The following is a 17,583-nucleotide window of genomic DNA, read 5'->3' as shown; positions in this document are numbered from 1 at the left end:
TGATCTCCAGTTTTGAGTGGTTGATGATTATGCTATTCTTTTCAGTAATAGAGAGCAGGACAAATAGTCTTTTGAGACCTCTTCAAGTTTTGTACAATCAGATCAAATGATCCATGAAGAAGAAATTTCCACCCTATTCTTGATTGCCTAAATGGCAGTCTTCCACATTCACATCATTAACTTAAGAATTAAAAATAAGGAGGGCTATACAGTGCAGCTTTATGGTCACACTGTCCCTAACTTACTGGCCACACTACTTCATCCTTCCTTTTACCTGATGGTAAAAGGAAGAATATCTAAGGGGACTACTTACATTTTGTCATGCACTTTGGGGTTTTCCTATTGTTCCATTGTTCCAGCCATCCCACATGCCAAAGAGAGCTCCCTTCTTTCTTAAGTTCTATCCTCATTTTAAAACTTCATGATGATTTTCAGCTTTGTGAGGCTGTCTCTGAACCCTCGCCCTCCCAGTCATTTCTTTTCTTTGCCTCTTGAAGCATTTACACAGTGGCTGCTCTATTTCTTGGCACCAGACACAGACTGCCTTGTACAGTTAATTATGTTTTATGTCTGTGTCCTATTTCTCTAGTGATATTGTAAGATATTCAAGGGCTTTGCCTTTCTGGGTCTTAGCCCAGTTTCCTTCACCTGTTAGGGGCTTTATAAATGTTGTTTGTAACTGGTGATAATGGTAATAGCACTAGTGGAAATGACCAGTTTTCAGATGGGAAACAGGAATGCTAGTCCTGCTCCTTAAATGGTCTCTGAAATGAGACACCAAAAGGTTTCAGTTGTCCATTTATGTCACTAAATTCCTCCATGCACAGGCAATGACAATAACATTATGACTGCCACCTGGCTGATAGCGTTCACAAAATATCATTGATATTAAGTCACAGAGCATTATTCAGAGATGTGAATATGTGAGGAATGGGCTCCCTAAATCAAATAAAATACCGTAGGAGAAAACAATGAGGGAAAGTAACAGTCACTTATAGTCACAAAAGTCACACAAATAAATGTACTCAGTACTTCCACGAGGGCCTACTGTGTCTCATGCCCTATGCCAGGTACTTCACACCCAGTACTTCTAAGCCTCACACCAGTCCTCAAGGTAGGAACCATATTTCCATTTATAAGAGAGGGAAAAGTGCAAAGAGGCAAACTGACTACACTCCAGATCATGCAGCCAGTAGGAGGCATGTCAAGCTTTTCATGTCAGAGAACATGTGATGCTCTCTCCACTTGATAAAGGCATAAAATACAAGCTCACAGCTATCATATTCACCAGTGAAAATCTGTTTCCTCTAAGATCAGGAACAAGACAAGGAACATAGCACTAGTGGAAATAACCACGATCCTACCTTTTTTTTCAATATAGTTTTGGAAGTCTAGCTGCAGAAACCAGATGAGAAAAAATAACACAAGGAATCCAAATTGGAACAGAAAAAGTAAAACTGTCACTGTCTGCAGATGACATGACACTATACATAGAAAATCCTAAAGGTGCCACCAAACACTATTAGAACTCATCAATGCCTTTGGTAAACTTGTAAGAACAACAAACTATCAGAAAGAGAAATTAAGAAAACATTAACATTCATTTACAATTGCATTAAAAAAGGATAAAATACCTGGGAATATTTTGCCTCCTTTTTACCTAAAGAGATAAAAGCCCTCTACTTGGAAAAGTATAAGAAACTAATGAAAGAAATTGCAGAAAACACAAACAGATGGAGAGATACAATGTGTTCATGAACCAAAAGAATTAATATTGTCAAAATGACCATAATATCCAAGGTAATTTATAGGTTCAATGCAATTCCTATCAAAATTTCAATTGCATTTTTCACAGAACTAGAACAAATAATTCTAAAATTTATATGGAAACAAAAACACTTCAAATAGCCCAAACAATTTGAGAAGGAAGAACAAGGTTGGAGGAATCATACTCTTTTATTTCAAACTATACACAAAGCCCCAGTAATCAAACTGTATGGCACCAGCATAAAGACAGACACAAGATCAATGGAAAAGAATAGAGAACACAGAAATGAAACTACACTTACACAGGAAAATAATCTACAGAAAAGAAGGCAAAAACACACAATGAGGAAAAGGCAGCCCATCCTATAAATAGTGATGGGAAAACTGGACAGGTACATGCAAAAGAATCAAACTGGACTAGTCTCTCACACCATGCACAAAAGTCAGCTCAAAATGGATTAAACACTTAGATATACGACTTAAAGCCACAAAACTTCTAGAAGAAAACATAAGCAGTAAGTTTTTTAAACATCAGTCTTAAGTAATATTCTTTTGATGTCTCTTCAGGCAAGGGAAACAAAAGCAAAAATAAACAAATGGGACTACAAGCCAAAAAGTTTTTGCACAATGAAGGCAACTACCAACAAAATAGAGAGGCCGCCTACTGGATGGGAGAAGATACTTGCAAGTGATACATATGATAATAGGTTAATATCCAAAATATACAAAGAACTCAAAACTCAATAACAACAACAACAAAACCCCAATCAATTTAATTAAAAATAAATGGGCAGAGGCTCTGAACAGACATTCTTCCAAAGAAGACATACAGATAGCCAACGGATACAGGGAAAGATGCACATCATTAATCATCAGGAAATGCAAAACAAAACCACAGTGAAGTATTAGCTCATACAGAATGGCTATTATAAAAAATAAAAGTGTCAGTGAGGATGTGGGGAAAAGAAAACCCTCGTGCATTGTCGGCATGAATGTAAACTGCTTCATCCACTATGGAAAACAATATGGCAGTTCCTCAACAAGCTAAATATAGAACTACTATATCATCCAGCAATTTCACTCATTCATCTGAAGAAAACAAAAACGCTAGAATTAGAAGAGATATATGCACCCCTATGTTCATTACAGCATTAATTACAATAGCCCATAAATTAAAGCAACCTAAATACCCATCAGTAATAGATAATCAATAAAGAAGATGTGGTATATATACAGTGGAATATTACTTGGCCATAAAGAAGAATGAAATCTTGCCAATTTGTAACAACATAGATGGACCTCAAGAATATTTTGCTAAGTGAAATAGACAGTGAAAGACACATACTGTATGATTTCAAATGAACAGATAAAACAAAACAGAAACAGAGTTATAGATAGACCAAACAGGTAGTTGCCAGAGGGGAGAGTGTTGAGAAGAGGAAAGAAATAAATGAAGGAGATTAAGAGTTAAAAACTTCAATATTTTAGTAAATTAGTCACGTATGCGCAATGTACAGTGTGGAGAACACAGTCAATATCTTTTCAATGTGATGCAAAGTTGTGGTGATCCTTTTGAAATGTACAGAAATATCAAATCACTATGTTGTATAACAGGAACTCACACTGTTGTAGGTCAACTATACTAAAAAAAAAACAACATACAAACAAAATCATAGAAAAAGAGATCAGATTTGTTATGAGGGTGGGTGAGTAGAGAAGTGGGAACTGGATAAAAGGCAGTTATAAGATAAACAAGCACTAGGGATATAAAGTATTGATACAGCATGATAAACATAATTAACACTGCTAAATGTTGTATACAAAAGTTGTTAGGAGAATACATCCTAAGAGTTCTCAGCAGAAGGTAAATTTTGTTCTATTTCTTTAATTTCACGTGTATATGAGATGATTAATGTTCACTAAACTTATTGTGATAATCATTTCATGATGTATGTGAGTCAAATCATTATGCTGTATACCTTAAACTAATACAATGCAGTATGTCATTTATCTCAGTAAAACTGGAAGAGAAAAAATGATAGTGTCACAGACTCAAAAGAATAGCCCCTAAAGCACAATTCTGTTTGAAACCACTGCTTTTTGAAATCTACTATCATCCCATTGGAATAGGAAATGGCAACCCACTCTGGTATTCCTGCCTGGGAAATCCCATGGAGAGAGAAGCCTGGTGGGATACAATCCATAGGGTCGCAAAGAGCTGGACACAATTTAGCAACTAAATAAAAAGAACAATCATCCCATTAGCCAAAACAAGTGACATAGCTGAGCCCAGTGCCAAAAGATAGAACAGGTCAACTACCCATAGGAAGAGAGAACTGCAAAGTTACAGGAAGGAATGCACTCATCAATTTGAGGAATCATATTCACTGACTGATTCTATTACTATCCAACTATTTACCTGTTCATTAATATAGACAGCTATATGTTGATACATAGAAAATTTCTAAAAAGATGCCAAGAAAACTCAGACTATTGGTTTTATCTTGGGAATGTAGGTTTGTAGAGGAAAGTGGAAGAGAATTTTAAATTCATTTCCCAACTTTCAGGATTGTATAATTTGCATGCTTGCCATAAATAAATCCAAAAGTTAATTTTAAAATTTTAAAAATACTTATTTTATTGAGGCATCAAAGCATATGAGATTCAAAGGAATTGTGTGACTCTTCACAATTGGTGACTTTGAACCTCAAGTTCCTTCTGGCAGGTCAGTCTCCCATGCTCTGAATGGCCCTCCAGATTCTTCAAGCCTCCGCTTTGTGGGTGGACCTTCTCTGATGGAGGAGAAGTACATTACTGAGCAGGATAAATGACCCCAAGACTGGCCCTGAACAAACCTTGCCAAATGATATAGACCAAAGAGATTGAAAAACGACACATGTTAATCAGTGCCAGGCAAGATATCTTGGCCTGAAATCCAGCAGCCGATCTGTCTTCATTTCCAGCCACACACAGCTTAAAGGTAGCCAGAATCATCACGGAGTTTATATTTCTTAAATGTGATTACATCTGGCTGCAGATTTCTGTCAAGGATCCATACTGGCATTATGTAAAACTAAAGACTGCTTTCCCTTGAGGGAGCAATGGCATTAACCACATCTGAAGAGATCATCCTGTCTGATGCAAACCCAGGTGTGTTACTGATATTTTGTGATTGTTAGATAATTTAATGCCCTGCCAAGGAGCCCTACACTGCCACACCATCTGCATGTGTCAGATGCTGAGAAGATGCACAATTAATAGCTTCCTGTTTTTACTGGATTTTTCTGCAATAAAAATACTAAATCAAGGTTTTAAATATGGAAATCAATTCAAATGTAAAATTTACTCAGGTATGTTGATGAATCACTGAATGTTAGTGGATACCAGAAATTGAAAAAAGTCCAGTTAAATGAGCAAATAATACTTCCAGATTTTCTTCTAATGGAGTAAAAAAAATATAAGAAATTACAGGCAACAAAATGCAACTTGGCTTATTCACTCATTTAACATGTATTGAATAACCTGTCAAGTTCCAGACATGTGTAGGCTCTAGTAATACCACAGTGGGGATAAAAGGATGCCTGCCTAATAGAACTGACATTTTTCTGAATGAAAACAGGAAAAAACAAGAAATTAAATAAGCATATAGCTAAAATAATTTCAGATAATGACAAATGCTGTGATTAAAATAAGTCAGGGTAACAGGTTGGGCAGTGAAGGGTAGGGGTAGGGCCGTGATCTTGGATGGGGTTGTCAGAGGAGGCTGTCTGAGAGATTATCTTTGCTCTGAGACCCAAACCATGAGAAAGCACCAGCAATGTGAAGATTCTTGAAAAGAGTGAATGGTTGATGGAAAGTTCCTCGTAGTCAGAGAAATTGGGGAGCTATGAAGAAGGTCCAAGAAGAGTAAATAAATGGAGAGTGGGAGGAAATAAGGTCAGAGAGGCAGGAGGGGTGACATTGCATGAAATCTTTGAGGACATCAGCTTGACTCTGCTCCTGGAAGGGTTTCAGCCCATTATAACCCCATCAGCATCTTTCACTACTGGGAATGTATGCATAAAACAGAAGAAGAGTAGATTTTGGTATGTGTGCTGAAAACATTGTTGTTCTTTTTAATAAGTTTATTATTGAAGTAGGTGTTTTCTTGATTTAATGATAAAGTATTTATTGAGTACTTACTATAGGCCAGGCATTGTTTTAGGGGGTTTAAGTATTTTAATTTCAACATTTAATTTGTCTATTTTTATTTAATCCTCCAAATATCCTGTAGTGTATATTTATCTTGTTTTCTAGAGGATGGAGTAATGCACTTTGGAGTAATGCACTCAAAGTTACATTGTTATTAAGTGTCCAAAGTGGTGTTCAAGTTAAGTCTCTGGATCTTTGGGCTCTGTTCATTCTTCTTCACCACGCTAGTGCCAGATCAACAGTTTCCTCATTAATTTGGCCTAATTTTTCTAGTCTCAAAACCAAACTGTCCTCAATCATATAATTTGCCAAGTTAGGTAGACATAGGTTATGACCACTTGTGAACAGTTAGCAATACCTGAGCCACTCTGCATTTACACATATCTTCACAAATGCGTGGCTACATGCACAAGGCTGGGAACAACAGACTGACGCTGAAGCCATAACACACAGAGGCTGGGAGGAGCTTCTGGCCTGAACCCAGCTGGGTAAGTTACTTGCTAAGGTGAAAATTCCAGCTGAGCTATTTCACATCCTGAAAGATGATGCTGTGAAGGTGCTGCACTCAATAGGCCAGCCAATTTGGAAAACTCAGCAGTGGCCACAGGACTGGAAAAGGTCCGTTTTCATCCCAATCCCAAAGAAAGGCAATGACAATGAATGCTCAAACTAATGCACTATTGCACTCATCTCACACGCTAGTAAAGTAATGCTCAAAATTCTCTAAGTCAGACTTCAGCAATACGTGAACCGTGAACTTCTAGATGCTCAAGCTGGTTTTAGAAAAGGCAGAGGAACAAGAGATCAAATTGCCAACATCTGCTGGATCATCAAAAAAGCAAGAGAGTTCCAGAAAAACATCTATTTCTGCTTTATTGACTATGCCAAAGCCTTTGACTGTGTGGATCACAATAAACTCTAGAAAATTCTGAAAGAGATGGGAATACCAGACCACCTGATCTGCCTCTTGAGAAACCTGTATGCAGGTCAGAAAGCAGCAGTTAGAACTGGACGTGGAATAACAGACTGGTTCCAAATAGGAAAAGGAGTACGTCATGGCTGCATATTCTCACCCTGCTTGTTTAACTCATATGCAGAGTACATCATGAGAAATGCTGGGCTGGATGAAGCACAAGCTGGAATCATGATTTCCAGGAGAAATATCAATAATCTCAGATATGCAAATGACACCACCCTTATGGCAGGAAGTGAAAAGGAACTAAAAAGCCTCTTGATGAAAGTGAAAGAAGAGAGTCAAAAAGTTGGCTTAAAGCTCGACATTCAGAAAACTAAGATCATGGCATCTGGTCCCATCACTTCATGGCAAATAGATGGGGAAACAGTGGAAACAGTGGCTGACTTTATTTTGGGGGGCTCCAAAATCACTGCAGATGGTGATTGCAGCCTTGAAATTAAAAGACGCTTACTCCTTGGAAGGAGAGTTATGACCAACTTAGATAGCATATTGAAAAGCAGAGACATTACTTTGCCAACAAAGGTCCGTCTGGTCAAGGCTATGGTTTTTCCAGTGGTCATGTATGGATGTGAGAGTTGGACTGTGAAGAAAGCTGAGCACCGTAAAATTGATGCCTTTGAACTGTGGTATTGGAGAAGACTCTTGAGAGTCCCTTGGACTGCAAGGAGATCCAACCAGTCCATCCTAAAGGAGATCAGTCCTGGGTATTCATTGGTAGGACTGATGCTAAAGCTGAAACTCTAATACTTTGGCCACCTCACGCGAAGAGTTGACTCATTGGAAAAGACCCTGATGCTGGGAGGGATCCGGGGCAGGAGGAGAAGGGGACAACAGAGAATGAGATGGCTGGATGGCATCACCAACTCATTGGACATGAGTTTGCATAAACTCCGGGAGTTTGTGATGGTCAGGGAGGCCTGGCGTGCTGTGATTCATGGGGGTCACAAAAGTCGGACACGACTGAGCGACTGAACTGAACTGAATGTGAAAATATCAACATTCTCCAAAGGGGCTAAATGAGACTCAGAACCTCAAAACATGATGTTCAAAATATCCAGAACATAGTTTAAAATTGTTCAACACACACACAAAAATACACATACATTCAAAATCAGGAAAGTCACAACTCACCTGGGAAAAGAGAATAGATGACAATAGAAGAGACAAAAGACAGTAGATGCCAATGACAACACAACACAGAAGTCAAAATTATCTGACAAAGACTTAAAGAGATTTTCTTTAATTAGGAAAACTTCTATATGTTATTTTAAATATTATTATACTATGTGGAAGCAACAGTTGGAATTCTGGATATATAATTAATTCAGAGTCTTTAAACTGGAGTAAATATATAGGGGTAGCCCAGAAAGAGTGTGGCTCTAGACTCAAAGTGCCTCTCAACTCTGCCATTTCCTAGCCACTTCATCATGAAGTTTACTTTGCCTCTCATCCTTATGTTTCCTTGGTTCTAAAATGGAAGTTAACAGGGCTTGCTGGATAGACTTCTTGTGAGGTTTAGAGGTCATGTTAAGTCACTACGTAAGTGCTGAGGTGCAGAAAGGGAGTATTAATGTATGCTTTCTCCCTCATCTCCCTATATTAGCTTGCCAATTGCTGCCAGTTTTGACCTTGAAACTGGTGAGATTTTTACCTTATTCTGGAAAAGGGCAGTCACCTTTGGAGTCAACTTTATTTCTGAACCAAAAATAAAAAGGAAGATAAAATTTCTCTTTTAGCCATGGTGCCCTGCCACTGCATGATTACTTTGGAGTGTTGGCTTACCTAAGGCCCACAAAGAGCAGGCAAAAGTCTTTCTGATGCCCCTTCCAGAGGTCAGAGGAAAGTTTTGTTTCATGTTGGATGCATAACCAAGCCTCCTGACATCTCCTCAGTTGATTTATGTGTCTGACCTTTTGATTCATAGTCAGTGCATGGAAAAATGTCAAATCTATTGCTTTGAGATGGATTTAGATTTTTAATATTAAGAATGGGACAGTTGAGGAAAGAAAGGAAAAGTTAAAGAAATTGCCCTTTACACGCGCCTGATGAATATGACAGGGGATCATGGGATTTTAGAGCTGGAAGGGATCTGTGGAGGCATCTAGGCCAGTGTCCTCATTTTACACTTGAGGGAAATGATGGATAGAGAGGAGATATAATTTTCATGACTTGGAACCAGGTACTTTGTATAAATACTTTTTTTAAAGTGCCATTTTCCATAAAAGTGCGTAAACATACTCAAGAATGAGATCAGGGAATGTGTCATGTTCACTGTGACATCCGCAGCTCTGAGAAGATCTCCCGGAACATGTGATCAGCTCATTGTTAAATGAATGCAGAAATTTTTAGCTCTTGGAGATAAGTTTCCTGTTGATGATAAGGGAACTTTTGGATCAAAATAACTAGAAATCCTAACTGATAGTTTCAGACAAAGATGAAGATCCACATCAAAGAGACAACCCTGTTAGATTCTAAATTAACCCACTAAAAATGTGAACTCGCATGCAGACGTGGTTACTTGCATGCATGTGTGCTAAATCACTTCAGTCGTGTCTGACTCTTTGTGACCATATGGACTGTAGCCTGCCAGGCTCCTCTGTCCATGGGATCTCCCAGGCAAGAATACTGGAGTGGGTTGCCATTTCCTCCTCCAGGGGATCTTCCCAGCCCAGAGATCAAACACACGTTTCCTACACTGGCAGGCAGAGTCTTTACCACTGCATCACCTGAAGCCCCACCATATGATGGTTGAAAAGAATATCCAAGCAAGAGTTTAGAAAGTTCCTTTTGCAATTCACAAAAAAATTGCTGTAACAGACTAATATCTGGAAGGAATTTGCACAACTAACATGAAGGAGGAGACTCCAACCTGGTTCTGTAGCTTCATTTTGCCCCATTTGCCCCCAGCCTAACTTCTATACCTCTACCCCTATTGCTGGTGGTTCTGCTCTGACATCCTAGTCCAGCCTGGATCCAGGCTGCACATGCAGAAGCCACAGCTATGCCTGTCCCCTGTTTAGCAGAACTGCCTTCCTGCTGGGCCAGAGACAGTGGGGAGTTGGCTTTGTAACTACTGATGGATCCCAGCCTTTCATCACTGACACAGAAGTTCTTACCTCTGTGAAATTTCATAGTGCACCCTTGCTACACATGGCCCGAAAACATCATTTTGGACCCATGCAATTGACTGGTCCTTTTCAAAGCCAGAAAATAGATTTTCTCCAAGTGCACAAGAGGTCTGTTAACACATATATCATAACGATTCCCTGCAGGTGTTTGTGGTACGCCATCTAAACTTGTACTCCAATTACATACTGGCATGTGAATTCTTGCTACATATGAATCATGTCAGGATATGAACTGATCATCCTGTTTACCTGGGAAAAACCTGGTGAAAGTCCAATAAAAAAAGGGTGTCCGCCTTTTACCATAAAAAGTATCTCAGTTTGAACAACAACCCTTAGGTTAAGACATGAAGTCTGATCTTTGACAGGACAGTAGTTGATAGCAAATTAAATTTGGAATTTAATGGCTAGTGGTTTAACGGCAGTCATAGAATTGGGTAGTGGTTAAAAACATTAGCTTTGGGTTAAAAATCTGGCTTTGGGTTAAAAATCTCACTAGTTAAGTGATCTTGAGTGAAGTTGCTTATCTTTTTTACACCTTCGTTCCTCAGCTATAAACTGGGACTGATAACACTAACTGCCTTATTGGTTTGCTTTGAGATTTAAACAAGATAATATATGCAAAGCAGTTAGCATAATCTCTGGTGTGTAATAAGCAGATAATTGACAGTTGATTCTGATAGTTGTATCCAGTGGTAAGGGGTCTCATTTTTCGTCCTCATCTTGCTGTTCTCTTTCATTTCAACGCTGGACTTTCCTCTCTGACTGCACTTAATTTTCCCTATAATAAAAGGTGTCACAGTCCTGGTCTTCATGCCTCATGAATGGTGTCTGGTTCAAGAACTTGAGCTTTACAAAGTGACTTTGGGGTCTGATGAACACAGACCTCAATTTTAATTGCTGTCACAAGGTTATATGAGAGTAATTCTCAGTGTGTGATCTGTGGCCCAGTGCCAAGCCAGGAGGATCCAGATAGTGGCCTGAGACCTGAGATCATGCAGGCGTTTCTTTTTATTGTTGTGAATAAATGACATGTGACTTCATAGGCTTCCATTTAATAAAGAATTAAGGGTTTCATATTAGCAGTTTTTAAAGGCTATTATTTATTCTGTTTGAGATTAGTTAGTTAATCCTTTGGTGTACATTGGTGCATCAATGCCATTTTTGACCTGTTATTTTTTCATCATTACACTTTGACAAGTGCAAGCTACAGTCAAAGTAGGAGTCATTCATACTCTTATGGGGTACCATAGATGCATATCTAAATGCATATTTAGTGCATAGTTAGATTATAATTAATCAACTAATACAAAATTATTATGATTTTTATTTCTGCTGAGGCATTTCTTGGTTAGTCCTATGTCCTCTTCACTCATTAAGGAATGGCCTTGCATGTGGGCCATGGAATCTTTACTCTTTGTCACTGGACTTCTTTCACTTTTAGAGTCACTGATACACTCCTCAGTTAGGTATAATGTTATCCACGTGTGTGGGGGACTCTTACAGGAATAAATGTTTGTATAGTCAAGAGATGTTTCTATAAGTAACTGACAGTGTGCACAGAAAGGAGGATTAAAAGAGTATGAGCTTTAGAGTTAAACAGATCTGGATGTGAGCCCTGATTTCAGTACCTGATAGTACTTGTCATCTATGGTAGGTGTGAGGATTAAATCAAGTTATGCATGTACCAGGTGTATGACATGAAGGTAAAAAATGGTAGCTTTTTATTAGTATTATCTAAAATTATTTCAGTGAATAAATAGATGTCATTCAACACTGGTTACATTGAACTACCATAACACTTAGTCTAGATCACTCAAAGGCAAAGCTCATGTATTTTGAACAAATTCTCACCACCAAATGCAGAACTCAGCATATAAAAGAAAGGGATATTGAAAGTGTATATTTACAGTTCATTCACCTACTTATTTGTGTAATATTATTAAATATGGAAATATAAGATTGTATATCTTATACTTTAAGCTTTCAGGTTGCTTAAAGTAGTAAGATATCCCAATGTTATCAGGGGGGCAGATGAAACGTTAAGTGTAGGACTGGAGTGTGCCTGGAGTGTTGGGGCCACAACAATGAAGCCAGTGTAGCTGGGATGGAGTGGGGGTGGGTGGGGCAATAGGAAATGAAGTTAGAGCAGAAACCGGCTCTCTGAGCCGTGCTGTAGCCTGAATATGCTGTCCATGATTGTTTGATGATCCTATATACGGCTAAGTTTCAGATAGTATATCTGATCATCTAGGAGACATTTCCACCTGGGTGGCCCAAGGTACTCAAGTTCAATAGGAAGAAAAACTTAAGACATTCCCCTGCCCTTGCAAACCTGCCCTTGCTCTAGACTACTTCATTCCTGTTAATGGCACATCTACCCAGTCAACCAAACCAGATATCAGGGAATCAAGTCTTTTGCTCCCACACTACCCCTCTCCACCAAATTCAATCAATTATTAAGTCCTGACTATCCTACTCCAAAATACCTTCCAAATCCCTTCACTTCTCTACATTGCCATTATCTCCGAGACCACCACAATCACAGCTGCTGCTTGCAAACTGTTCTTGCATTCACCAAGGCTACCAGTCGACTGCCACAGTTACTCTTCCAAAGGTACTTTTTGAAAAGAGCCAATCAGATATTTAATACCCAAATTAAAACTCCTCCATGATTACCCCTGACCTACCAGAATCTTCACTGTGGCTCTCAAAGCCTTGACTAACTTGCTCTAATTGTAGAACTCCTTGAAAAGAGTTCTGGCAAAGGTATTTTCTTAAATTTCAGTCATATTTACCTGTCTTTATTAGAACAGTACTTCAGACACTGGTCTGACTGCATTGCTACATATCTTGCTTTGTTGAGGGCTCAGAAATGATACTGCCTCCTAGGAGCCGAAATGAGTTCATGACAGGCAGCTATGAATCTTGGTTACCCAAGACCCAAAAGGTCTTTTGGGATCTGTCTCTTTTTCCTCCAGCAGAACAAAAGCCAATAGGCTGGCCAGGTTATCCTTCACCAGTAATTTGGGAACACATCTTAGAGGCAGTCTGGCACAATAAGAAGGCCACTGGCTTTACAGATGAAAGACCTGGATTTGCCATATGGCTGTCATGCCATTAACTTGCCGTGTAGCAGTATACCGGCCACTTCAAAATTCTAGGCCTCAGTTGCTTCATCTGTAAAATGTAGAAATTGGCTTTAATGGCTCTTAAGATCCAGCTATGTTGTTCTATAAATCTATGATTCTGGGGTAAGTAGACAAAGAAGGACAAGGAAAGAAAAGAACAATTTACCTTTGCTCTTCCACTGATGGAATACAGAAATGGATGAATGGATGATGTTTTCAACAAGCTCATTTGTTCAGTAAATATTTGTTATGTACGTACTATTAGCAAGATCAGAGGCTGGGACCTTGACCCAAAAGCTGAACTTAAACAAAAGCACATTGAGTGCAGAAATGGCCTCTATACTGATATACACTGCACGACTTAATTGCTTTCAGACAAATGCCCTACTGAGCCTAGATATCTAAAGGTTTTCCTTAGAGAATGTATCATATTTTTAAACTCTAAATGGCTTCAGTATTATGTATTAAAGCTCTGCAATAAACGAAAAAGGGGCCCTGAACTGCTGCCTTGAAATCTAACATTTGGATGAAATAATTTTAATTCATGAATTCATCAGGATTGCTATCAAAATGATTGAAGGCAGCAAAAAAATTCTAAGAGAACTGGACCTTTAAGAACTGATTTTTTTGTTGGCAGAGGAAACATGTCCACTGTAATGGGACAATTTAAATGCATAACTGTTAAAACAAACTCTTTAAACTATTCCTTGCATGTCCCAACATTCATCATGTTGACTAGCAAGACATCAATTTTTCATAAAATACTGTATAACTGAAAAGGAGACATTTAAAGGAGAGGAAAAAATTGAATTTGCTGTTTCAACTCAGGCTCTGATGATTTTGGCATTTTATAAGGTGATTAACTGATTGTGTGAAGGGAAGAAGCAAGCGGTACTTCACAGAGCACTATAGATTGAGTTCTCTCTTGTTTTATTTATTTATTTTTTTCTTCCTTAAGCACCTTGATTTCCCCCACTCCCTGAGGCACTGCACACATGGCAAGAAGAATGACTTGGCTACATGCATGACAAAGTCTATACCATTGTGCCTTCACTTCTGCCTCAACAAATGCCAGTTTTGGCAGCCTACATGTGGCAACATGGATTAGAACAGGGCACAATTCTATCTTGTGGAACCTGAATACCACAATGCATTTTATGGTAGCAAAAGGGAAAATGGTTAAGGATAAAATTCAAAAAAATCTTTCAAGAGCTATTTTTTAATTATTGTTGGAGCTGGGTTTATTTATTTTTTAATGAGTTCACTCCAACTCTTCAATTTTGGGGGATCCACAATCTCCTTCTCCTTTAGCATAAATTTCACATGAAGCTTTTGTGTTGAAAGACTTTTGGATAAGACAATAAAGAACCTCCAGAAAATGTTCTCTGGTTCACCTTTTTTTGTGTACAAGAGCTAAATCTCATTGTCCCAATGTAGAGTTCAACAGTATCACCAAATAAAACCTTATTCTTGTCCAGGGCATAATAAAATTTATTTTGATTTTGAATGGGAACAGATGGTTAAAGCCATAGCAAAGATCAGTAAAGAACTTCTTGTCTCATGAAAAGCAATGACTTTAATATTATGCTGACATATAATTTTCAAAAAGGTACAATTCTCTCATGCAAATATAAAATGACTATATATCAAAGATTGTTTTCAACTCATAAATTAATAAGAAAATCATAATAATATCGCTCAGTGTGTCCGACTCTTTGTGATCCCATGGACTGTAGCCTACTACACTCCTCTGTTCATGGGATTTTCCAGGCAAGAGTACTGGAGTGGGTTGCCATTTCCTTCTCCAGATATATCAAAGATTGTTTTCAACCCATAAATTAATAAGGAAATCACAATAATGTGTTAAGACCAATTCAAGAGAAAACTTGAAGAACAAACATTATATAGATAGGCAATCAGGAATGGTGAAATGAATGTGGTAATAGACGCAAAACTGGTTAATATTCCATGGGTCAATTAAATGTAATGTTTGAAGTTATCTTTTCCATAGGCTAGAAATCAATTGCTTTTCTATGGAATATAATTCATTTATATTCTTATAGACAAGAATTGGCTTCCCAGATGACTCAGTGGTAAAGAATCTGCCTGCCAAGCAGGAGACAGGGGTTCGATTCCTGGGTTGGGAAGATCCCCTGGAGGAGGAAATGGCAATCTACTTCAGTATTCTTGCCTGGGAAATCCCATGGACAGAGGAGCCTGGCAGGGCTACAGTCCATGGGGTCACAGAAGTCAGACAGGACTTAATGACTAAACAACAACAACAAAGAATCATTTTGCAATAATATCTATCTTCCACAACTTAACTTTACTCTTTCAGGGTCACAAAAGAGCTTAGTCAATAGAAATATAAAGGTACATAAGTCTTATGGAATCTGATAATCCATACAGTGTTGCATTCTTTCCCCTATGGAAAGAACACCTAGTAATCTCTTTTGACCATTGCCCAACTCTTGGGCAATTTTTCCAAACAATTTAAGATGAGTCATCACATTTCCCTGCCTTACTCTTGGTTTGTCAGAGTAATGCAACATTCAGATTGTTCCAACTTTTTTTCCTGTAAGAAGCAATATTTCACTGATTATCCTTTTGCATGTATTTTAATGCATATTTACTAGCATTTGTGTTGGAGAGTTTCCCATAAGTTGAATTACTAAGTCAAAAAGTATGACCATTAAAGAGTGATCAAACAGCCAAATTATCCTCCAAAAATGCTGTGCTATTAATAATTTTATTTCAATAAAAGTATGTGTGTATGGGAGGGGGGATTCATTACATACCCAAACACTGCTAACACAATATTATATATCTTTGATTTTACCAATTTGATAGAGGAAAATGTTCATTTCAACATATCTTCCCATGATGATTAGTAATGTGGAGAAAATATATCAGAATTGGTGTGCTAGTGAAATAAAGTACATAAAACAGTTCTTGCCATTTAATAAAACACTCAATACATATGTAGACTTTGTTCATTTTCTTTGGAAACAATTGCTTAAAAATTCTCATTAATTTTAGGGCCTCTTTCTACACCGGTGATATTAAACTTTTGTCCAAAATAAATACTGAGATATTTGACCTAAATGAGTGTGTGTGTGTGTGTGTGTGTGTGAACACATTCATCTAGGTAAAATATTTCAGTATTTTCCTTCTTGAGCACAGGGTTATATGATTTCCTATGAAACATACTTCTCATTCAAAGCTTATGAAAATATTTTTCTAAAACACTTATAAATTTTTATATATTTAATGTTTTAGTCCAGCTGGAATTTATTTTGTATATGATGTGAGGAGAGGATATGCATTTATATCTATTTGTTTTCAGATGGATAAATAATTATCAAGATAATTTATCAAATAGTTTATCTGTTCCTCACCACTTTGAAATACTACTTTTATTACTAATATCTTTCTGAGTCAACCTTTGAAGTCCAGAATGTGTATCATTGATCTATTGTGAAATTTTTGTCACTATACAACACTGTATTATTATAGCATTATAATAATGCTATATAGCATTATACGAGTTCTAATATTGGGAAAGGCAAGTGCCCCTCAATGTTCTTTTTTCCTTCACATTTTGCTTAATTTTTCTTTCACATTTAATCTTCCCACTGAATAGTAAAATCACCTTGTCCAGCTCTGAAAAAGGCCTATAGTGGTTCTGAATGGATTTATGTTGAATTTATAAATACACATGAAGAGAATTCAAAATGCTATTATTGAGTCTTTTATCTAGAAGTTCCCAATCTCCCAATTCGTCCCACCCTTACTGTTTCCCTCTTTGAAGAGTTGCATATTGCAACTAATTTATCTCAGTAGAATCAGCCTTGTTCAAAATATGTCATTTTACGGACTTTTATGATAGAGTTAGATAAGTAACTCTTATGTTCAAAAATCTTTTGTGGAAGTTACTTCTTCCATGCCCAATGATACTGGATTCTGGAGTCTGAAATAGAGCAATTTTCTGAGAACTTGGTAGATTCAAACTGCACTTTTGTGCTTTAGTAGTTTGCCTTCAGTCTTTTTCTGCTCAAGGAATAAATAAATATGCAGGTAAAAAGGAATAACACAAACTCCCTTTCAAAAGAAAGCTATATGTATTTAGAATTTCAGGGGTTTTCTAATTTGGAGCATCCCTTCTTGATCACTATATACTGCTGAGAGACCTTAAGTAATCTGAAATGGTATTTCAGCAAAATCCTAGGTAAATAGTTAAAGTTTTAGACAGAGTTTGAAGGATACACCCAAACGTTAGTTATTCAAGATTATCTCTATTTGGTTAGCCTTTGGAATGGATTGCCAGAATCCGCTCTATCTGAATTACCTGTCTCCTCAATAAAATGGTCTTGATAAAGCTACAAATAGACAC

This window comes from Cervus elaphus, chromosome 19 (assembly GCF_910594005.1).
Source record: "Cervus elaphus chromosome 19, mCerEla1.1, whole genome shotgun sequence".
Taxonomy (NCBI): domain Eukaryota; kingdom Metazoa; phylum Chordata; class Mammalia; order Artiodactyla; family Cervidae; genus Cervus; species Cervus elaphus.
Note: the sequence above shows the minus strand (reverse complement) of the source record.